The sequence below is a fragment of the Sciurus carolinensis genome, unplaced genomic scaffold, assembly GCF_902686445.1.
Source record: "Sciurus carolinensis unplaced genomic scaffold, mSciCar1.2, whole genome shotgun sequence".
Classification (NCBI taxonomy): Eukaryota; Metazoa; Chordata; class Mammalia; order Rodentia; family Sciuridae; genus Sciurus; species Sciurus carolinensis.
Window position 1 is genome coordinate 1,236,687 of NW_025920120.1, and position 25,727 is coordinate 1,262,413.

At 41.7% G+C, this 25,727-nt stretch overlaps 1 pseudogene; it reads left to right on the top strand.

The window, feature by feature from the left end:
* Positions 1 to 13,604: 13,604 nt before the first annotated feature.
* Positions 13,605 to 16,319, top strand: LOC124973733 (E3 ubiquitin-protein ligase ZNF598-like; annotated as a pseudogene).
* The last annotated feature ends 9,408 nt before the right edge of the window (positions 16,320 to 25,727 follow it).

Here is a 25,727-nt window from a genome sequence, read left to right on the forward strand (position 1 = left end):
TCTAAAATTATTCATTGCCTTGTCTATGTGGAATCTGCCTACTAGTGTCATTCATGTAATTAACATGTAAGGAAATAAATGCAAAGCATTTTTATTTCATGCCATTTCTCAACGGAATGGTGTGATACAAGGAGAATATTTGTTTCTATATAAATTGTATTTTTATGAGATGAATGGTATTACTTTAGCTTAATTTTTATGCTAAGAAGATATCAATTTGAGTGCCAGAAACAATGATAAAAGAGCATTAATCAAAAGTTAATGTGAAAATTCTCATTTAAATGGCCTATAAAGAATTTAATATTTGTTTTTCAGTTCTTTTAAAAGTATGCTTTAATAATAACTTAAGAACAGATTAATTCTGAATTATAATTTTACCCTATTACAGAATTTCAAGGTGAAAATCCAGTTCATAAATTAGTCAATATGCTATCTTGAAACAGGATTTTAACTGATAAAAAAATTCAGGTTGGTTTATTTTAAGTTACTCTAACAAAATCAGATTACATCAGAATTAATATTTTTAATTGTGTAATTATTGGTAATATTTTAAATTATGTCATAAGAATTTTGGAAATATTTCTTCTCTAGACTTAGAATATTCCATGAACCCAAAAGTAATGTAATTATTCACTATATCCAATAAACACATTTCAATGAAAGTGAGCCACCTTCTAAGGTTATGTATGATGCCAAACACAGAAACTGAATAAAGAAGCAAGTTACCACTGCTGCTTGACACTTTTAGTCACTGGGCCACAAAGAGATTAATCTTGAGAAAGATGATAAAGTGTGCTGCCCTTCAGGTGCTGTATTATTGTTTCTAATTGTAAGATTCCTGATTATTCTATTTTTAACCACAACTTATCAGTACTGATTAGATCTGATGTTCCCTGGAGGATATTATTTAACTGCATATCATGTTTAACAGTGTGTTTCCTTTTTCTTTCCCTAAATTGTGGGCTGGTGAAAATCTTTGCTAACCACATATCTGACAAATAATATAAATACCTTTTGTTGCTAGAATAGAGGACTAAAAAATCAACAACAAAAATACAGACAATTCAATCAGAAAATATGCAACAGTCATTTCACTGAAGAGGAACTATAGATAGAAAATAATCACATAAAGAAACTTTTGACATCATTAAACATTAGGAAAATGAGAATTAAAAGTATAATGAACTGCGCATGGTGGCGCATGCCTGTAATATCAGCAGCTTGGGAGGCCAGGACAGAACGATCTCAAATTCAAGACCAGCCTCAGTGACTTAGCATGGTCCTACATAACTTAAAGACTGTCTCAATATAAAAAATGAATAGGACTGGGAAGGTGGCTCAGTGATGGGGCGCCCCTGGATTCAACCTTCAATACCATTAACGAACAAACAAGCAAGCAAAAAAACCCCCACAATCTGATGCAACTATGTTCCTATCAGAATGATTAAGATAAAAATGTGACAGTTGCAAATGCTAGTTAGGATTCTGAGAAATTGGGGCATTCATATTTTGCAGATAGACATGTAAAATGTTACATCCACTATTAAAATAGTTTGTATTTTTCTTTTAAAAATATATGTATTGAAAGAAAGATTAAACAAGTTAAGTTTGAACTTATTTGAGCAAAGAAGGACTTAAAAATTGGGCAGCACTCTAAACCAGTACAGGTTCAAAGAGATTCACACCGTCTTGGTATACTGAACATCCTGGACGAATCATTGGAGAATTATGCTGAGTAAAGCTGTAAAAGATTATAGGCTAAATGATTTCATTTACATTAACTTTCTTGAAATAATAGTATTACAGAAATGGAAAACAGATTGTTGACATAAGGTTTAGGAATGTGGTGATGGAACTGTTCAGTACCATGATTGTGGTGCTTTTATAATGAATGTATCCACGTGATAATATTGCATGGAAATGCACACACAAATACAAACAAATGCAGGCAAACTAGTAAAGTCTGAAAAAACTGTACATTGCATCAAGGTCAATTGCTTGTTGGGATATTGCACTACAGTTTTGCAAGATGGTAAAACTGGAAGATAAAGGGTGGGATTTCTCTGACCTACCATTTTTTGCAACTTCCTATGAATATATTATTTGAAAATAAGTAAAACTGATGTTTATTTCTTGTCGATATTACACAATGCTGATCTGCCCAAAATTAATTACTGTTTTCAAACTATGGATACTATTGTAATAAGTATATGTTTGATTTTAAAAAAGAGAGACAATTATTAGTTACAAAAGTGTTAAATGCAAAAAAATGTTCAAATAATTTTCTTCAGGAATCTGCATTCCACATAAGACTTTCAGTGTGTCATGAATATTCTAGGACTATTTTCACTAAATAGTTTCTTAAGATTATACTTCCTTGTCATATATGAAGAGTAACCTATAATTTTTTCCCTATTTGATCTAATTAAGTCATTTAGCTTGTACCCCAAAAGATATCCCAAAACACTGTAAATACAAAATTAACACATATTTGCAGCCACTTCCAAACTATGGCTTTATGATCCCAGTAGAATTATCGATGTATACTTTGTGAAAATATTAACTTTATATTAAAATACATTGCCAATAACACACAGCTGTATTACTAGAAATTTCTTAAACAAGTTTCTAAGAAAATGTAAATGGGATACCTCAAAAAAATCTCACTGCTAAGATTGACTTGAGTCATGATGCCATGGCAACATCAAGATTGTGATTTTGAAAAATGGTCATTTAATTTGAGGAAGGATTAAACAACATTTTGTACTTACATGATTCTAGGACAAATCTCTAGTGAGTTTGATCTTTCTAAATTACAGATATATTTCAGTGCCAATTTCATCAGTTTGGAAGCAATTAAAATTTTTCATGTGTTTATAGACTCACTCGGTTTTCTCAGCACTCAACTGATCTGTCTTTTCTTTTCTTTGTAGCCTGAGAAGTTTTGGGATGCATTTTCCAAAATTTGTGACAAACAACTGCTATTTTAAGAGATCAAATGCTGCCCTCACTACTCAGAATATGAGATAGTATATATGTGACTCAAAGAACTATGCAGTCACAATCAGACCTGTGTGGCATTTGCTAGGCACGGACATCTGTAGAGGTGGTGGGTTGGGGTTGGTTTTTGTGCAGAAATAAAAAAATGGCTAAGAAATGTACCAAAATGGGCAAGTTGCTATTTTAGAGTTGCATATCATGCCATGGATTAGGCTAGACATTGATATTTTTGCATATTTATTTAGAAAAAAAATATTTAAAACCTCTAAACATTAGGGTAACAGTATTGGGCTTAGAATAAGGAGATCTAGGTTGCAGTGACTTCTTTTTTTTTTTTTTTTTTTTTTGTACCAGAAATGAACCCAAGGGAGCTTAACCACTAAGTAACATCTCAGTCCTTTTTATATTTAATTTAGAGTCAGGGTCTAGCTAAGTTGCTTAGGGCCTTGCTATGTTGTTGAGGCTGTCTTTGAACTTGAAATCTTCCTGCCTCAGCCTCTGGAGATGCTGGGATTACAGGTGTATGCCACCATGCCCAGTTGCAGTGACTTTTAAATGTTCCAGATTTGTGATCTTGAATAGGTTAATCTCCTGTTCTTTAATACTCCCATGTAAAAAGTGATGCTTGTAATATTGTCATTTTAATTTTTTTTTCCTTTTTAGATGGAGTTCTTGCTATGTTGTCAGACTGGTCTCAAATTTCTGTACTAAAGTGATTCTGTTACCTCAGTCTCTCAAGAAGCTGGGACTACAGGTACACACCACCAAATCCTGCTTGTAATATCTTTTTTAAAAAAAAAATTTAAGTTGTAGATGACACAATAGCTTTATTTATTTATTTTATGTGGTGCTGAGGATTGAACCCAGTGCCTCATATGTACTAGGCAAGTGTTCTTACCACTGAGCCACACCCCAGCCCTGTAATGCCATCTTAACAAGGTTTTGTATAACAACTAAGTGGTTAATGTGCATGTAAAGGTCTGTCTGAGTATAGGATGCTATGACTCTTTAGCAATCATTATAACTTTATATAAAATTTTTATGTGTAAACATGTAACAACATATATATTACATGTCTCTGTATGCAAATTGTTGGATTACTATATTTTTGAATCATTACCATTTGCTGAAAGGACACTAAATAATGTAGTTGGTTGAAATCTCCTATAGTGGCTTTTTTTTAAATATAGAGCAATGTGACTTTTCTATTTTAAAATCCATTAAGGATTGAAACAGTCATTAGGATGTGAATGTGGATATCTCAGGAATTGATGTACTACAATTGGAGCTGTTACATTAATGAAAGCAAGATTATCATAGAAATGAATCATATAGCCATAAACCTGTAACACAGTGGGAGCCTTAGTATGTCAGGGAAATGATGGGATATTATCAAAGAAATGGGATTTGTCTTAATGGAGAGAAAGTGTGAGCAGAACAGATAGCTGAAATTCAGAAAATTCTAGTAGAATTTAAAAGCTAAAACTCTCCCTTTATCTTAAAAGTTTTCAAAATAGGTTCTATTGTTTCAACAATAGTATTATAATTACTTATTATAATAAGTAATATCATTGAAATATTATTTATTATATCAGCTAATAAAAGTTGAAATTATTTTAAGATTAATTTTTAGTTAGCTCTTAAAATGTGCAGAATTTCTGCTGATATAGAGATATCTAATATATGTTACATAGCTCTAAAACAAATATTATATTATAAAAATATTGTTTATATTTTAAATATAATATTTAGGGACTGGGGGTGGTGGCTCAGTGGTAGAGTGCTTGCCTAGCACATGTGAGGCACTGGGTTTGATCCTCAGCACCCTATATTAATAAATGAATAAAATTAAGGTCATCAACATCTAAAAATATTTTTTAATATATAATATTTACATTATCAATTTTTATATTCTAATATATATATATTTTTTTGCTTGCATATATCTTGGCAGTCTAAGAAACTGATATAAATTTATTTTTTTCTGAAAGTCACTTAATCACCCTGTTTAGAAAAGTGACTTTGGCATAGAGGTCAGGGATTGAATAAAGATATTAAAAAGTTTGTCTTTTATTTCCAGTGATTACAATTAGAGTGCAATTATAACTCTCCTTCTCCTTTAAAAAAATATGAGTAAAATTTTTTAGGTTGAATTTGTGCTATTTAGTTATTCTGCAATTTGGAAACCTGCTTGACTAGGTTCAGATTCAGTGCTAGGATGGAAATGAGGGGTTGTTAACCCCAATGAAAAAATCCTAAGTTATATTTCACTTAGTTTTTGATCTAAAGATCTCTGAGAGGTCTCATCCAGAAGTTGATTATTTGGACTTTTTTATTTCATCTTATTGTCATTTTGCAAATCATTTAGATCTTAAACTGAGGAAAATCTCACATTTCAATCTGGAAATCATTCCTTCCTATGTCTTCATATTTTTTTCTTGTATTCTGAAAAACATAAAAAGCTATATACAAAGAAAAATGTGTTGTTAGTGATTAACAGGTAATGCCTCAGGTATGTGAGGCATTAAAATTTAATTTATAGAAGTAATAACATATCTGTTAATATTTGAAAATTTAAGAACTCATAAACCCAGGGGGAACTTTCATGAAAATTTTAAATGTTCAATACATATGGTATGAATTCCAGAAATAAAAAAAAAACAGAATTTATAATTCTGCATTGATCAGGAAGCAAAATACAATCAGTTCAAATTTATTACATTGTTGGACCTATGAATAAGGCGAAGAAAGCTTTCTTTAGCTAGACAAGACAATGAATATTTTATAACTAGTTATTTTAAGTATGGTATGAATTTTAGTCAACTCTTTTGTTTCTGCAACCAAAAGACCTGACAAGAATAATTTTAAGGAGGATAAAGTTTATGTTAGGGCTAATGGTTTCAGAGGTCTCAGTCCATAGAGAGCTGGCTCCATTTGGGGCTCCAAGTGAGGCAGTACATCATGGTAGAAGAGTGGTGGAGGCTGCTAAGGAAGCAGAGACTAATCTCAGATCACCAAATACATAACCCAACGTTGACCCACAATGAACCACCTGCTCCAGCTACACCCTACCAGCCTACAGTCACCACTCAGTTAATCTCTATTAATATACTGATTGGGTTAGGACTCTCATAAACCCAATAATTTCACCTCTAAACCTTCTTGCATTACATGACATATGAGCTTTGGGGGGACAGGTAGTACCTAATCCATAACAGTTATGAAAAGTACTCAGAGATTGAGCATACAAAGTGATACAGGATATAATAACCCAATCAGTTTAATTTTGGGAATTCTGGGACTAACTGGAATGTGTTTCATGATACATATCACTACTATACATTGCAGATGCTTAACAAATATGAATTACATAAATACATTAAGATGGCATACCCGTCTACAAGTAGCTAAGAGGCGATCTGGGGAGACAGACATGTAAAGAGGTCTTAATTATATGCTAATAATAAGGTATTGAACTTTTAATAAAATGTTCAATAAAAATGTATTGAACATTTTCTTTGTAGTAGAAACTATGGTAGATGTTTTATCTCTATTATTTTTAAACTTTTGAACAATCCTAAACAATGATAGAGATACATTAACAGTTGATAGATAATCCATACTATGTAAATAACATAGAGCAGTATACTCATACTATAATGTCTGGTTTGCCTTTGGTGAAGGAGAGGGGAAGAAGTTGTGAAACACATTTTCAGGCAGAGAAAGAGGAGAGGCATAGAGATACGAGGGCAAGCTTTGTTCAAGAATCAAAGAATTCAATGATAAAGTAATTTGTAAAAGATGCTTGGAATTCAGTTATACTCTGGATCTACGGCCCCTCTGAACTTTATGTGACATGGGTCATTACTTTCTATGCAAGGAGGACGTTTTTAAGGTTAGATTAAATCTTATTTTTTTCCCTAGTATATGTTATATACATGATCTTGGCTTGGTTACACCTGGAGGGGAGAAGGTCATGATTCTTTTGCTGTCAGATCAGAGAGGATATGACTGTGACATCAGTGAAAGTCACAAAGCTAGGGGAAATTATGCTGTGCTGAAGCTTAAAATTCTTACAAAATGTTCTTTTACATGTTGAGAGCTCATGCTCCTAAAATAAGTAAATGGGCAAAGAGCTGCTGAGACTGCTGTCAGTGTCTCCTCCCTGTTCTCTGCCACTGCTTTTATATTAGCTTAATGCAAAAAAATAAATAAAACAAGCACATACTCTCAGCTCCCCTAAAAAAAGCAACTTCAGTTTTTCTGTTTCAAAATATGACAAAAGTGACTTAAGCAAATTATTGGTCACATTAGTGCAAGGATATGATAAATTACAGATGAAAGTGAGAAACCATCTAGGAGAGCTTTATAATAAACTTATCAACACTCTCTTTAAGACACCCAGCTGGAGGCTGTGACAGTCTCTAAGATCACTGGCCCCAGATTGTCTTGTCTTTTTTTTTATTGAAGCACTAGTATCAATCACAGGTGGTAAGTGGTAGCCAATTATGCTCCCACTTTCAAAATTATGCATTCTGACAGGCCCATAGTCTTGGCCTATGAGAGTTAACTATTAGGCCATTGATTCTCTCTCTTTCGCCAGGACAGATGTCAAATTCAGCAACTAGAGCTGAACGGAGAGTCCATCTGTTCCTCTCTCTCCCTCCTAATGAGTTGCCTGAAATCCCAGTACACTCTGCCAAAGCGACAACTTTCTTGGTACAGTCAACCACACCAGGAGGGCCTGCTTCCTTCTCCTGCCTCTGGCTTCCATGCATGGACTCAGCTGTCCATGTGAATGTCCTGGAAGTGGCAAAGAGAATACAGAGCTACTGTCCCGGCAAGTGCTTCTTGCTCGAGACTCATGCAACAGGCTGTATAAATATGGCATTTCATTAACTGGATTATCCCTAACCTCCTGATGCCATTTTGATTTAGCCAATTGAGTCATTCATCTATAGTCAAAATTTACATTGTAACAAATCTTCATATTTTTCTCATCATGCTCTTACCCCTGTTTTCTCCTGACCTTTCTTGTTGGTATCATTGTTGACTGTCAGCACATACTTGCATCATTTCAAGCCATGCCTGCATCAGTGGGAGTTTCGACTACTTCCAAAATCTTCTAACTTGTAGAGTTTGCAAGATGTCCCCACTTCCAATACAGTCCATTCTGCCCATTCTGCATATTTGAGACCAATTAATCATCACATTATATTTTCTATGTGAGAATTTAACACAGTTTTCCTATATTTAATACATTAAACTAATGTAATTCAGGGTGTAGAAGTGTGTCAGAAGGTAAAAGTCCTATATTTGGCTTTGACAAACTACTTATTCGGTTTTTTCTCCTTTTATCATTGCATTTCCTTATTTCAAAAATATACTGCCATTGCCAGACCCAATTTAGTTTTTCTTGATAAATAATTTGCAATCTCTTCTGACAAACTACCCTTACTATTTGTGGACAATCATTTCATATTCCTACATAATTTCAAAAAACACAATTTTGTCTTTCATTTGAAAAAGATTTTTATTTTACACCATACTACAATATATTTGTGTTCACTTATTTTAAAAATAATATTTCAAGTAACTCATCATTGAATAAAGTTGCAGTTCTGGAATGTACCATATTATTTGTTGACTTTTGAGGACACAGATATGCCTTCAGTTAAAGAAGCTGGATTTTACATTGTTTACTTTTGTTATTATGATTTTGGGGCTTCTTGCTAATTCAACTGTAAGCCAGTCTTATTTCTCACTTGCTCTTCAAAGCCTTCCTGGACTCCTTCAGGCTTTATAAGTCTTCTTATTTTTAGCCCTTGAAACACTAAACCTAAACACTGTACCATGAATTTATGAACCATCTGACATGGAAAAAGAGAGGACCTAATTATTCACTATCTTGTAGCATTCCATCTGTTTTAATCATGTTTCAATTTAGAGTGCAGATTCCTTAAAGGCAAAGACTATCTTATACTGAGTGAATATTCCCAATAAAACTTAAGACTTTTCTAAGTATGAAGTAGGTGGATAAGTGGTTGATTAGGGAGGGATTTTTAATTACTGGTAAAATAGTTGAAGAGATGAAAAATTTTGATAGTTTTGTTCTGATAGGTACCAGACTGTCTTCTTTTAAAAATGTTACCATGGTGATTATGGACAGATAAGTCCTCAGAGAGACCTTTTAATTAGAAGAGTGTAGAATGTGCTCTCATTTGTATTTTTGTATTTATTTTTTTTTACTTTTCATGTGTCAAAATCTTTTACTGATGATAGTCACTTAAGTAAGTCTTTAGAGTAAGGACAAAGCTCAGTGCAAGAATAATCTAATTAGTTTTTACTTTGACTCCTAATGAATATTACTTTTTCTGAATCCACATTTGTGACCTGAACCACACCATTTAAGTATTTGGCTACATGCTGTTATTTTTTTTCCCTCTAATAGTTTTTATACAGAATTGGTCCACCTCATAAGGGCAGCACCTGTTTTTGCAATACTTGCATGCCCCACTGTTCGGGACATCTTAAATATTTGACTGATTAGCATTCACACCAGTGCTTGGACACAACTAAGAAATGAATAGTAATCCTACAGAGGAAAGTGCCTGAAGGCTAATCTCTTATTTCATATTCAATTTACATTTCATAATAATACACTGAACTTGCATGTGTATATAAACGTTTACCTTTTCAAATGCTTTCAAATTATACTCTTATTTCATACTCTGGTATTTTATCCTACTGGTTCCTCACCTTTTATGAGAACAGTGCCTCTGGCTGATTTTATAAACTATACATGACACATGTAATTCAGTTCCTGTTATCCATCATGTCAGAGTAGTTTTGAATAATCTTTTTATAGAAGACTTTTGAAAGTCAAACACCATTTTCTTCCATTGTATAGTATAGAAAGTTTTCTACAGGCATCTAAAATATTTTAGCACACTTTAATTTTTGAAGCACATCTGATGATGAATTTTTAACCCACAAAGTTTATACATCACTATCATTGAACATCTCTCCACTTGTACTGATATGACAAAAGTCTCATTAGAAGAAATACATTTATTTATTTTCTTATTTCTCATGTCCTGTGACTTTCAGTGTCAAAAGGTATAGTAGACAAAATACCTTTCTTGCTCATCATTTTCCTCCTTTCTCATTCAGAAGTTGGATCTTTCTTGAAGCATACACCATTCACAACGCATAACATCTCCTCACCTTCTCCTAACCTCTGTCTCATTCACTGAAAAATTTATCCCCCTACTCATGTTTGCCTTCCTCTCTATTCCTCTCATAGTCATGATTTATGGCCAATCCAGTAGTCACATGGATGATCCATCCACCATCCTGCCCTCTAAATCATAAATTTCATTTTCCAAAAACCTATTTTCAACTTTTAGGTCATATGCTACCATGATGTTTTATTTCCTAGACTTTGACACATCAGTGACTCTATCAATTCTGACTTGTCCTGTTTATTTATTCCAGTATTTTCCAATTTGGGAATTCCTTAAATGTAAGTAAATCTTTGTATCAATTTTTAGTCTCTAACATCCTCCTCTTATCTTCACTCACCCATCAGAGATTTCTAACTCAGTTAAGTGGAATCTTTACCAATCTCCCATTTCTTTGTCTCTTTTTTCCTCTATGTACTCAACTGTTCAAATTCTAAACTTGATTTGTAACTAATTATTTTCTTTCTCTCCCTGGAAAAATTGAATATTTAGAAAAAAGAAAAATCACATGATTCTGTTGACACCTTTTTCTTTAAATTCACTAGCACAAAAATTTCATTTGCACTTAAGCCCATCAAAGAATTTTACTACATTTTCCAAGTAAGTTTAGTCTTCTACTCTATATAAACTATTTTTCCCCTTATCATTTTTCTTAGTTGATTAGTTTGCACTATTCCTTTGGTTAACAGATCTGTAAACTTATGTGTAGTTAGTTTCTGTCTTTTCATCTGCACAGGAGTAGGAGTATTTGTGTATCAGGCTAATCTCCCTTGGGTCTAGGGGTATCCTCTCCTCAAACTCCTCTCTGTTAATCTTATTCCCTCTCTCTATTTTATCACCAGTATTCACAGGGAACTGTGGCTCTTACCTGCCCACGCAAGTGATTTAAAGTGACTTACTTCAGGAAAAGCAGAGTTGTGGCTACACTTGGGAAGGCTGGAAAAGGTGGCAGGTCCCTGTGAGATGGGATAGGGATGGAGGTAGGGTTCCATGCAAGGAAGAACCACAACCATGCCAGTTTCCCGTAGGCTCTCTTCACGAAAGACCTCATGTGTGTCATGCTTTAGGGCACATGTGGGAATCACAGGCAAAGAAGGAAGGACACCATATGTTAACACTTCTGTCCCATGTCAACACTTTCAGGAACCTGCACATAACCGAAGTTCTATAGACCATCCTGTTCAGAGAAAGTGGAAAACCACAGAAGTTACTGCATTCAACCACCCTTTACAATGGATATGCATATATATGTGTGTGTACACACACAGGAATCAACACTATCATTAATATGAATCAAAGAACCAAATGACATTGAAACTTACATGAATTTTAAATCTGTGAATTACCACTAAATGGGGTTCTCCTAGCAGTGAGTGCTAGATTGATGGAACTTCAAATGATCATGGGCAAGAACTGACTTAGTAACCAGTTTTCTCTCTAGTCCAGATTCCATGAGTAATTCCAGTGGGAGGGATGTACTCCACAATGACAAGTGACAAGTGAATGGTTTCCAGGGCCATACCTCTGTGTGATGAATGAAACTCAGCAACAGAGCTTTAGGACATCTCACCAGCAGAAATACAGGGTCCTATACGTAAAGACCTAGGAGCCACTCCTTCTGTATACCCTCCACGAAACAGGTTGAATATATTTAACTTTGGTTCAACTCATCTGAATTTTACCAAAACAGCAGTAGTTGGGAGGACATCCAGCCTGGGTCAGAATGCCTATGCTAGCACACCCTCCTGTGGCATATTGGTGACTGAAGGTAAAATGTCATGGCTCAGCTGTGTGCCAGACTTCAAGTGAACAGAGGGCACAGGAAATAGACTGGGGCTGGGCCAGAACAAACAACCTAATGAGGGAAGGATTAATTCACAAGTGGATAGTCAGTAACTGAAATTAGAGTGGCCTGGAGGGATATGGAGGATGGAAATTTGATCCTGCCAACAAGGACAGACAATATTTTGTCAGAAAATCCTGAGGAACAGAATGCGTCTCCAGAATCTTCCCTTACCCATTGCAAAAACCTGGTGCACCAGGGGGTGGGTGCAGGTCTAGATGAGAACTTGAGGGGTCCTCTAAGAAGCTGCAGAGAGCAGCAGGGAGCTCCACTGCCACCTGCTCCTGGCAATTCCTCCTCATTCAGAACTGTTGCCTGGACTCTGATCTGGGCCACTAAGAGTATTTGTAATATGAAGGATAATCACACTGACTTTGTTTTATTGCTTTTGTTTGTTTTAAATGTTTTTTTTTTTTTGGTTATACATAATTTTTACTTCAGGAGAGGACAAACAGAATTTCTTTTCTTCATTTTTTGTGATATTAAAATTAAAGAATCAGGAATTTAAAGGCTTAGGAAACAAACTAAGTTGCATGTTGCTAGCACTGGGACAGAGTCTTTGCATGATGCTCTGTGGGAAAATCCCCTACATGACAGCTGTTGACTGTAGGGAACAGAGTTCCCAGCTTAGCTGGAAGGAGCGAACTCCAAGTTCTGCCTTCTTCACAGACTGCCCATCTATAAAATGACTGTGAGCATATCCTCCCAGAAACAGCTCAGTGCTTTCCAGGCTTGGGAAAATAGAAAAAGATACATCAGGCAGTAAGGAGGAGTGGGATGTGAAAATAACTGTGGCAGTGGTTTAAATAAATCTGATGGACACCATTAGTATATGTTTAAATAGAGCTGTTCTCATTGAAAACTGAAAATAGTCATTCTTATTTTTAATTTTTAATTTTATTTGTTCTAATTAGTTGTATATGACAGTAGAATGCATTTTTACATTTTGATAGATCAACCATAAATAGAATGTAATATATAGTTCCAATTACAATGAAATTTACAAACACAAGGTATAACTCCATGGCTCCTAATGTGTTCACAGAATTGTTCAATAATGACATAATTTAATTTTAGGCATTGATTTTTTTTAGTGTTGCTGGAATTGAACCCAGAACCTCATGCATGCTAACCAAGCATTCTATCACTGACTTACACCACAGGTCCTTGTTTTAAATTTTGGTTTTGAGACATGGTTGTGCTAAGTCACCCAGATTGAATTTAAACTTGTGATTCTCCCTCTTTAGTCTCCTAAATACTTAGGATTACAGGTGTGTACCGTCATGACCAGGCATCATTAAAATATCCTTTATCAGCATCTTTCCTGGAATTTACATATAATTTAATATTACATTGTATAGTTTTCATTTATTTTAATATTAATGTAACAATTATTATTAATTGTTAATGTAACAATTCCATGTGTTCAGTGCTCTGCTTTGTCATTCCTAATAATGATTTCTACCTAGATTTATGTAGATTTTACAGCATATCTTTCACCACATAAAGAAATTAAAATGGGGGAGGGGGTCGGAGCTCCGCCATGGCGGCGTGGGGCCCTGGAAACGGTGGCGGCGGTGGCTCCCAAGCGGGACCCTGGGAGCTGCTTGCTGTGCTGCAGGGATTTGGAGTCCACAGCGCTGGGCCGCTGTGACCATCCGGTGTGCTACCGCTGCTCCACCAAGAACAGGTGCTGCGCGAGCAGCGCTACTGCGCCGTGTGCCCGCGAGGAGATGCGCCAGGTGGTCTTTGGAAAGAAGCTTCCTGACTTTGCCACAATTCTCATCCAGCAGCTGCAGCACGAGGAGAAATATGACATCGAATTTGAAGATGGAAAGGTTTGCATTGTACAGGCAGTTGTTGCAGCTTTAGTGCCCGCAGTGCCCCCAGCTGTCGCCCTTCAGCTTTTTCAGGGACCTGGAGCAGCACATGCAGAAGCAGCATGAGCTTTTCTGCTGCAAGCTGTGACTGAAGCACCTCAAGATCTTCACCTCTGAGTGCAAGTGATACTCGCGCAAGGACCTGGCTTGGCACCGCATGCAAGGGAATCCTGAAGACACATCACACCGTGGACACCCGTTCTGCAAGTTCTGCGATGAGCGGTACCTGGACAACAATGAGTTGCTGAAGCACTTGCACCGAGACCACTACTTCTGTCACTTCTGTGACTCAGATGGGCTGCAGGACTATTACAGCGACTATGCACACCTGCATGAGCACTTCCAGTAGAAGCATTTCCTGTGTGAGGAGGGACACTGCAGCACAGAGCAGTTCAACCTTGCCTTCTGTACGGAAATCGACCTCAAGAAGCACTGGACTGCCTGCCACAGCCGCAGCCATGCTGAGGCACGCCCAAACTGCCGGACTGACCTGCAGTTCAGCTTTGCACCACAACACTCATGTCATAGTGAGGGGATGGTCAGCGGTGAGGAGTAGGAGGAGGTGGATAGGTACAACCGCCAGGGTTGATCGGGTCGGGCCAGCGGGCATGGAGCCCAGCAGAGCCTTCAAGGAAGCTGGAGGTACAAGAGGGAAGAAGAGGACTGAGAAATGGCTGCTGCCATCCGGACATCAGTGACTGCACAGTACGAGGAGACTCCCAGGAGCCAGTACCAGGATGAGGGTGGCAGTCCTAGGAAGGAAGAGGCTGCAGCCCAGGGGCCCAATTAGCCCCACAGCCCACGGCGCCTAACTGGGGCTCAGGGTGAAGACCCAGGCCTCAAGGAGGCCTCAGCAAATGGTCCTGTAGGCCAAGAAGACTGCCTGGGCCTGGGCCCAGGGCTCACCCCGCAAAGCACCCTCCTAACCACTCCAAAACAAGGATGAAGATTTCCCCAGTCTCTGTGCTTCTACTTCCTCCTGCTGCACAGTGGCAGCCCCTGGACTTGTGGGGCTAGTGCTGGTGTACCCTGGTCCCACCAGGGGTAGAAACACCTTCCAGGAGGAGGACTTCCCTGCCCTGGTGTTCTCTGCATCCAAGCCCAGTACCACCCCACCAAGCCACATCTCCGCCTGGAACAGCAGTTGCAGCAAGAAAAGGGCTCCATCCACTCCAGGGGCCCAGGCTGACCCTGGAGCAACCAGACATCCAGGAAGGCTGAGAGGGGAGCAGGGGTGGACCGAAGGGTGGCCTGCCCCTTGCAGAGGAGCAGGGCAGTGGCCTTGGTGCCCAGGAGTTGCAGAGCATGCCCACTAGGGCAGTTGCTTCTCTGCTGGGGCCAGCCTCCACCCAGACCTCCACCAAGGTTGGCAAAAAAAGAAGGTGGGATCTGAGAAGCCTGGTACCACATTGTCCCTGCCACTGCCCTCTGACCATACCCCAAAGTCCTGGGCTGAGCAGGACCCTGAAGCTCCTATGAGTAGGAGCAGAAGGGCCAGTAGCTGTCATCATCAATGGACACACAGAAGGGTCGACTCTGGCTCAGAGCACCCCCAAAGAACCCCTGGGACTCCCAAGGTCCCTGGGGCCCCTTTACTGCCCCACTCCCCAGGAAGACTTCCCAGCACTGGGAGGCCCCTGCCCACCCAGGATGCCTCCTCCCCCAGGCTTCAACACTGTGGTGCTCCTGAAGGGCACACCACCCCCACTGTCACCTGGCCTGGCATCTCCTGTCAGCAAGACACCTCCCCACCCCTGCTTCTCCAGCCTCCTGCCCAGTCCCCACCGAGCCTACATTCCCAGCCCCACCAATACCACCACCACCACCACCACCACCACCACGAAAGCCCCCATGCTGACATCCACACCATGAGCCTACTTGGTCCCTGAGAACTTTTGGGAGAGGAACCTGCAGCTCATCCAGTCCATCAAGGGCTTTGTGCAGAGTGAGGAGGCCTGCTTCAGCAAGTTTATGAGCCACTTGGGGGAGTTCAGACAGGGAATGATCTCCACAGCCCAGTACTACAAGAGCTGCCAGGACCTGCTTGGGAAGAACTTCCAGAAGATCTTCAGTGAGCTGCTGGTGCTGTGGCCTGACATGACCAAGCAGCAGGAGCTTCTGTCTGCACACACAGACTTCTGCAGCCATGAGAAGCCACCAGGAACCAAGTCCAAGAGGAATAACAAGAGTGTATGGCAGACCAGCACCCAGCAGGTGGGCCTGGACTGCTGTGTGTGCCCCCTCTACCAGCAGGTGCTGGCGCAGGGTGATGTCAGTAGCCACCAGGTGTTGCACGCTGCTCAGGACAATGACTTCCCCTCCCTTCAAGCCATTGCCAGGATCATCATGTAACTCCTGCCAGTGCAGGCCGGAGCTGTCACACCTGTGTGCCTTCTTTCTCCTTCCTTCCTCCCCCCAGCTGCCAGGCATCCAGGTAAGGCCTGGTAAGGCTGCTGCTCAGACCTCTTGGTTGACCAGGCCTGCCAAGGGGTCACCAGGAAGGTCCACCCTGTGCCATCAGCATGACATCATGCAGAAGTTCCACCCCCTGCTCAGCAGTGGGCCGGTCTGAGTGATGTACAAGGGCCTTCTGTCTCTTTGTGGATGTAGAATATGACATCATAAGAAGTCACTTTTCACCCAACTTGCACGTGAAAAATATGGTAGATATAGATCCAAGTCCCAGGTGACTGTTAGGTTGACCTTAACCAAAATGCTCTAACAGTGACAGCCACCTGCTGGCACCTCTTTCCAGCTCTCCTCACCTGTCCTCTGTAGTAGTAGTGGATTCAATAGCCAAGAGCTTGATGTACTTGTCTTTCCTCTTTGGATATTGTCATTTTCTAGTGAAAAAAAAACTGTTCTCAAGAATTGACTCAATCCTTGGTGACTGCCTAACTTGAAAGATGTTTATTTATTATTGCTTTCATTGTTTGTTTCTGCCATGGTAGAGCAATTCACCACTGAACTCCATCATTTTTTGTTAATTGGGACGGGATTTTGATAGGTGGCCAGGGCTGACCTAAAACTTGCATCTCCCACTTTAGTCTCCAGAGTTGAGCCTATGGTTAGGAATGAGCAAGAGGAGACAGGAGAGCAGGAGGAAAGCTGCCTTCAGGAGAAGCAAGAAGTGGACCATGCAGAGGCACAGAGCTGAGTGAGGGTAGGCCCTGAGGGAGTACCTGGTCACCATGACATCACAGGTGACCTGTGCCAGTCAATGAGTGAGGAGAGGAGGCTGACCTGGGATGCCTACCTGTCTGGAGAGGAGCTGGCACTTTACCAGTGGGCATTGGGGGTCACTCAGGTGCTCACTCGCTCTAACAAACTCAGACTTGTGGTTTAAAGATCATGACAGCTCTACTTGTAACTGGTGGACTTGAGGCAACTGGGACAACTTAGTGAATACTACACAAGTCCAGAGGAGCAGTGGTAATGCCCTGAAGTTTAGAGGGTGGGAGAGCAGATAGACTGATGTACTGAAGAGCCTGGATCAGTAGGACTCATAATGGAATTGGGTGTAAGTATGACTGCACGGGAACTCACAGCTGGTCCCCAGGCCTCCAGCTGGAGGCTGGTAGAAGGCAGGAGCATCTGCCCAAATGAGAGAATGCAGGCAGAGCTGGAAGCAATCCAGGAACAAGGTGACTCCATGTGGAGATGCTGAATGTGTAGGTGTCAAAATGTACCACATTCAAATGTTCACTGCATGTACATATTCTCCAGAGGAACTGGAGAAACTGAGGGTGCTTAACAAGGTCGGGTTAAAATGCAAAGCTTTCTAGAGTTGGGGACAGCCACACAAGTCATGTGAATTCTCTCCTACCATTTGCTTTGTTTCTCCTGTTCTCTGCACAGAGACAACACTTTCAGCTTGCAAGGTGGTCTCCTTCATCCTCCTCCAACATGCTTTCTGCCCTGTAGGTCTTCAGTTTTCCAGATGGCCCATGTGCCCCATTCTCTGTACTGTGGACTTGTGCCATATTTTACAATCCCCTTTTCATACTTTCTTGGTGTCTGGGAAGGCAGAGAGTTCACTGTGTGTGCCTAGTCTGCCTTCTACACCTGGGATTCTCTCACTGGTGTACCTGTGAACTTGGGCAAAATGAGAATGTGGGACTCAGCAGAAGGAATATTTGTGCTTTGATGTGTTGTGTGGACCTATGTAGCCCCAGGGTAGGGTAAGTTTTGCTTAAACATTTTGGCTTATGTAGTGAGCTGCAGTCTAACCTCATGTGCAAACCCTGGAACTTAATCTCCTAATAACTAGCTGTGGTTCTGCCAATCTCAGTGGCTACCATTCTTCACTTATTCAGATGAAAAGGGCAGCAACTGAACCCAAAGAGCTGCCTCCAGTCTCACTTCCCTTTCTTGTGGGCACTGCCCTCCCTGGATTCAAACACCGCCACCCATGAGGTGGAGTGGAGGCTCCTGAACATTCTTTTTCCAGACTGCTGCCCAGACTGGAATTGTAAATAAAGGTGATTGTGACCTGTAAAATAAGATTGGCTACAGTTGCTTAACAAAACAGTGTTTATTTCTCTGGAAAGTGCAGACTCCAGCACTCTTCCCAAAGGCCAACTTCACCATAGAGTGCTACTTGTAGTGGTCCTCCTCCCCCAGGAGCCACAGTTTTGTTTTGTACAGACTGATGTACTTGTAGACCCTGACGTGGTTCAGCATATGTGGTACTGGTGCTCTGGGTTGAAAGGAGAGGAGGAGGCAGGAGCAGAAGAAGCTGGTCAGGAAGGGGAAGACCTGGACTCAATCAGGCCTCCTAGAGGGGTGGCCTCAGGGCTTTTTCAGCTCAAGACTGCTTGTGAAACTGGGAAGTCAGCACTTAGCATGTAAGGAGAGCTAGATGTGTCACCTTCACAGAGCTGGGACTGAGCCCCGCATGCTTTCTACATGAAGTACATGCCTATGGATTCCCCCATGAGAAGTCCTAGGTCATGGGGTCTTCTGCATCAAACACCACCATTTTTTTCTCTCATTTCCTGGTGACTGGTGTTTTTCCACTCCAGCTTTATTCAGACAAAATAGAAAATGAAAATCATCTCCCCAACTCCACCCCATGGACCAAAGGAATCCAGATTGCAGCACATCTCTGTCTAGTGCACCTGGTTAAGTGTACATATGGAAAAACATTTTTCTGGTTTGGATCCTGTAAATTGTACAAACCTGCAGGATCAATGGAGGAGGCTCAGCTGCTTTCTCAATTTTGGCCAATCTGTGATTAAGTTCATTTTCCTTTCTATATCATATTCTCTTCCTACTAATGCAGGCAGGCAACCAAATCCAGGCTGCTAGAAGCCAACAGGGCCTCTATGCTGGAGTGCCAAGGACACTTGGGAGAGCAGTGCTTTGTCTGTCCCAAGATGGCATTGGCACACACTAGGCATTTGCCATATACTTGCTGAATGAAAGGTGAGTGTGGTGCCACATTCACAGGGAGTCGAGGGAGAGTGAGCACTTGAGCACATCCACCCTCTGCCCCAAACACATCACTCTGAAACCCCAATTTATTTACTTTGGCATTCCCACAATACCTTTATCTAATCTGGGGCTTACTTCCTACCTTGCTACTTGCACCACCTGATGAAACTGTGCCCAAATGAGAGATGGACAGACATTGAGTGCCTACTGAACCCCTTGGGACTCAGACCCTGCATTCTAACCTCAAGACCTGGAAGGGTCTGAATGAGGGAGACCTGGTTGGGCCCCACACTCATCCTTCCTGTCACATGTGCTAATTGAAGGAGAAACCCTCAGGCTCAGGGAGCAACCTTCCCACAGGGTCTCTGCACCATGGACTTGGCTGTCAACTAGGGAGGAATGGATGGTGCATAAATCACAAGCTCTATGGTCCTTGGCTAAATTGCCCAGCCTCCCCTAGACTTATTATCCTTACCCTGCTCACTTCCTTCACACCTCCATCTCACTGGACAAGGATTCCTGGACCAAACACAACTCAGACTGTACTTGGCTCATTTTCAACCAGACTTGATTTAGGACCTTCAGTGCTCATCTCTGCGTCACCTAGTTTCAGCAAAACTCCAACTAAGCATGTAACCACAGTTATCACACATGGTTTCTACTGCCTTGTGTGTCTAGTGGGTTCTCAATTCTCTACACCCAGAGAATGTCTGGTCTCTGCCTTGCCTTCAACAAGAATCCATGCAGGTCAGCTTAGCCAAGAATCCTCACCTGACATTTCCCACAGTGACTTTCCATCTGTTGAACCCGCAGCTCCATCCTTAGCTGCAGATCTTCATCATCTAACTGCCCAAGCTGTACCCCGCCTTCTGGTGCCTCTACCCAGGCCACAGTCTCCCATTTATAAAAAATTCTTTGTGGTCTTTAGAAATCAGGGGATCCCTTATTTATTTTTCATGTTCAATCAATACCTTGAGTGGTTTCCTCTTTAAGGTCCTTCATTCACTGCAAGTTAGACCTCCGGGGCAGTTCCTTCTCTCCATGAGGCCCTTGACTCTCTAGCTCTGAACCATATTTCTCTCCTTTTTTGGGGGTGCCCTTTTCTCTGTAAGTGGTAGGGCTCCATCTGCAGAAATCTCCCTGCCTGGAGCAGTACCTGACTGTCCCAAGCTGGGCTTGGCATCTCCTTTCTACTCTTCCCCATTAGCATCACAGGAGCCCAGTCATGTTTACTGAGCAGGTACTACATACTTGGCACTGTATAGGCTATGTTTCTTGTAACAACCCTGTGAGACAGGTTCTGTAGTGTCCCCAATTATGACACAGATAACTGTCACAGATGGCTTAATAACTCACCCAGGTCTCACAACTGGAAAGGAAAGTCAGGCCATCTGGATTTCCTCTCTCCTCTCAGCTACTTCTTGCACCACCTTGTGAGGCCTGAAGCAGAGGCCTCACTCAACAAGGACTCTGTCTCCCAGCTGATCTCCTGGCTCTCCATTTGTGTCTCTGCATACTTCTTTTGTGGTCTCTGAGCAGCAAGGTGAATGAGATTCAGAAACCTGCTTTAGACAGGAGGATCAAATAAAAGCTACCAAAATGGGGGATCAACAACATGTCCATATCCTTTTCCCTGTCCACTTGGCTCTTCAGGGCCAGAGCATCCTGTGTGAAGAGCCAGGACTTGAGATGGAGGTATCTGGTTCTCAACCATCTCTCAGCAAATGTGCCAAATGCAAACCATGCCTGGCACTGCTGTGGACCCTGAGGACAGATTACAGAGCAACCTGACCTGGGTCCTGCTCCCCTGGAGCTTGTGGTCAAGAAGAGGTATAGGGGCACAATATGCAAGAATATAAATAGAACTGATCTTCACACTGTGAAGGAGTAGGCAGGGGGGCACAAAGGCAAGAGTGGTTTCTCTGGGTCGAGGATGCCCCTCTAACATGAGGCAGTCCTGGAAGAGGCAGTTGAAGCCAGGCCAGGCAGAAGCAGAGGCAAACTGCTCAGTTCTCAGATGGTGTGGGTGATGCTCATCTGCACCTCTCCAGTACAAAGGGAACTTCCACAGGCTTACAACATGAGGCCCTGCACCAACTGTGCCTACAAGCCCAATAGTTTCACATCCTCTGCCTGAAGGAGGCACCTGTTGTCCACACAATCGCCTACCAATTCTGTCCCCACATGCTTCTCTAGGTACTTAGAAAGCTGCTATCTTGAATGTGCCTCATTCTGCTGAGACCTCCCAGGTCCACACCCCTACCTGTCCTGAGGTAAAAATGAGGCAGGTACAGATCTAGCCTCCTGTGGCATTTCAGTTAGTCCTCCTAACAACTCTAAGAAATATGCTGAGATGGTAAAAACAGGCAAAGTTCAGCAGATAATGAGTAGAGGCCCCAGGGCATAGATCCAGGTCACAGGCCCTGGATTCAGATTGTAGGCATTCAGAAACCATGTGTCATGACTGAATATGTGTGAATGAATGAATGAAATGTTCAGGCTCTTAGGGAGTTTTTGTTAGATGATGGTAATGCACTGATATTGTGGTTGTACATCATTGTCTTGTGAGCCTTATCAGTTCATTTCAGTTTCCACTAACACAGCAGAGGACCCCAAAACTTTCTCTGAAGACATTTCCCGTGATCTCTGAATCAGTCTTTCTCTCTCTGCCCCATCTCACCTCAGTCTCCAACCCCAGAACCACAGGTTCCTCCAAGTAATCATGGCACAACATGTACTTTCTGGTGATTGTGTGGACTGATGAAGAGCAGCAGTACAGCTCAGGTTACTAAACAACCCCTGGCCTCTTCACCACCCATCCTAGACCAGGCTCTCCTATTCCATAGACACTGAGCACCTGGTCTTGTAAATTTCTGGGCTGGGTGCTGGGAACAAGGCCCCAAAAACCCTCAAGAAGCTCTGGGTCTGGTCTGGCACTGTGCAGGGCCAGGATCACCCATCACAGTAGCTAACAGGATTTACTTTTGGTAATTCAATCATTTGTTGTTTTATTGCAGTGAGCTACACTTCCAGACCTATTTACTTTTGAGACAGGGTCTTGCTAACCTACTGAGTCCATCCTTAAAGTTGCAATCTCCCTGCCCTAGCCTCCCTACTGCCAGGATACAGGTGTGCACCACCATGTCTGGCAATAAAACTTCTGAGCATATGCTCCTAACATTTGAATTGTCTACTTACATCATGTGTTTGTAATATTATCTGCACATTAGAAAAACATAATATTTTTCTTTATAGTACAAGTAAACAGGAATACAAGTTACAGTATTTTCTCACTTTACTCCAATGCCATATTTATCCTGTGCCCAAGAGAAAGAACTGGAAGTAAACACTTTTCCCAGAACTCTGGACATGGCCTGAGGGATTATTCAAATTGTTTAGATGAACCAACCTTAACAGAAGGGACAGTATATTTTCTCCTCAAATCAGTGGTCAGGTCTCCACAATAAAACTAGGAGAGTTCTAAGAAAAACAATGTCACCAATACCATGCAGATAGCCAGGCTGCAGGGGTACTGTTACAGAGGCATGGAGTTAGATAGAAGCTGAGAGAGGAGGAGCAGGTGGACAGGTACAACATGGGTGTGGAATGAGGCATTCAGAGGCAGAGGAGAGAGGAACATGGTAAGGAGTCAAGCATCTACAGGGGAGTAGGCAGTACAGTATTTGTGGAAGGATCTCAGGTGGACTGGGGAGGGCAGATTGGGATGAAGGTAGGGAGGAACCAAGTCCAAAGAGGCCTCAAGTACTGACTGATTTAAGCTATTTCAGAAGTGGCAAAGACCATATAAGTGTTCCAAAGAAGGATGGACTTAACCCAACAGGACTGTTACCCAACAGTGGGGTAGGACTTGGGTTGGGGTGCCTGGTTTGAGGTAAAGAAGCATGGCTAGAACACCCCAGAGCAACAGGCAAGAGTGTTGGCTCTTCAGGGGCTTGGGGAGTGAGGCTGGAGATGGGCAGGTTCAGTGGCTGTTAAGAAGGTGGATTTAAGTGGAGAGTGAAGATTCCTCCCAGTATACTATGGAGTCTTTCCCTCAGGTATGAACAGAGAGGGTCTGGGAAATGTGAAGGAGCAGGCAGGATAAGTAACTTCCAGGTGTATGGACTGAGGAAGCGAGGCTGGGGACTGACTCCTGGCTTCTAATTTGGTGAAGGAATGCCCAAGCTGCCTTGTTTGGCCCGAGGGTATTCTGGAGAAGCAGAGGGTGGCAAGGGATTCTGAGCTCCTAGCTTTTCAGTGGGTCAGTTTGATGTCCCTACAGATGGGACAAGGGAAGGTATCTGGGAGATGGTCAAGTGGTGGATCTGGAGCTCATTTGGGGCTCAGTGTCATTTAGGGTGTGCTGTTGCTACAGGACCAGATGAATCTCACATGAGTGTGCATGGTGAGAGGAGTGGAGGGGAGGGTCCCTGCTTTCATCCTACAGGCCAGGGAGCACTGCTGCCAGAGTCCACTTCTCTGAACTTTGCAAATGAAGGGCTAGGACAATGTTAAAAGCCTAAATGCCTTTTAATGTATGAAAATGAAACCAAAATATAAGCAAAGTAAAAAACCTAAGAACACTGAAAAATATAATTACTTCTAAAGCAAAAGTATTGAAAGGCATTCCTAGCTGCATGGGGTGGTACATGCCGAAATTCCAGCTGCTAGGGAGGTTGAGGCAGGAGGATCATACGTTCAAAGCCAGCCTCACCAACTTAGCATGGCCTCATCTCAAAGTGAAAAGAAAATGTGTTAGGAATGTGGCTGAGCGCCCCTGAATTCAATCTGTGATAAACACACACTCAAACACACACACACACACACACACACACACAATCACAGAGAAAACAAAGAAACAAAAATCAAAAGAAAATGAGAGGGAGGAGGTTATGAAAAATGGTGGAATGAGACACACATCATTACCCTATGTACATGTATGATTACACGAATGGTATGAATCTACATTGTGTACGACCACAGAAATGAAATTATGTACCCCATTTGTATACAATGAATCAAAGTGCAGTGTGTAAAAATTGAAAGCTAAATAAAAATGTTATTAAAAAAAACCCAAAAGAATAGAATATTCCTTTTTACATGGAATATGTTTAATCCGATCTCAATGTGGATGCCTTTCAAGGCATCTGATGTGTCTCAAGATGCCAGGCAGCCCTGGAACTACCCTCTCTGCAGATCAGAGACCAGGGAAGGCCCCCACCTCCCCCTGACTACTCTGAGTGGCCCCATGCCATGACTCTGTCCTTGCCTCTCTGGCCCCAGAGTCCTCACCCAGATTCGGGGGATCCATGTGGTACTGTGTAGAGCTTCTGTGTGCCAGTTCTCACAGGTACTGTTCCCACAGGCACTGGTTCTGATGAACCTCATCCTGAATCACCTTCTTTCTCTGGTGTCAGGCCATGGCCTGATCACACTGTGTGCTGTGAGGCTGTCCAGGCCTCCTCTGTCTGGAGAGGTGCCAGGTCCTCTGCAGTCTGCAGGCAACAGCTTCCAAGGCTGTCTCCTGGCAACAGAGTTCTGTTTGGAATGCTGCAGTCTCTAGACTTATCCCTACCCTAGGCTGCCCAGTCCCCAGCCTCCATCTACTGTTCCCAGTTCCCTCTTCTCAGAACCTCAGGCTGGCACTGGACTCACCTGCCCCAGCTTCTCCTATTGAAACCCTGAACCTGGAGCTGTTCTTGGACATCATCAGGAAAGGGCTCACCATCCAGTGTCAGAACCCAGATAGGGACGGAAGGCTGGACCTCACCCTGGCAGTCATTTCCTAGAAAAGATATGCAGAGGAATCAGGAACCTCTCACACTTTTAAGCAGATGCACTGAATCAAGGCTTATGGCTAGCTCACTCATACACCCTCACACACACACACACACACACACACACACACACACACACACCAGAGGTTTCCAGAGAAAACTTTCTCTGCAGTGTGAATGTAGACAGAACCACCCTTTCCTTTCTGCGGTGACATATGCATGGAAGGAATTTTTCCATCTTGACCCTTCCTGAGCACACATTTGAGGGCTGATTGAATAAACAACCTGTGAAGCCCATGCCCAGAGCTGCTTCATATTCCTGAGCTGCTCTCCATGACTCCTCCTTTAGCCCCTGGTCACCACCTCTCCACTTCCTGTTTATAACGTCACCTCACTGAATGTTTCATATAACAGAGTTCACTTTAAAAGAGCCCAATGTGGCCTCGCTCTCTGGGTCTCCTCTGGTCCATTAAGCACCCCACCCTGACTCCAAAGCCTAAGCTCACCACACTTTGGACCTTTTCCCTTGGTCCATTCATGCATTTGT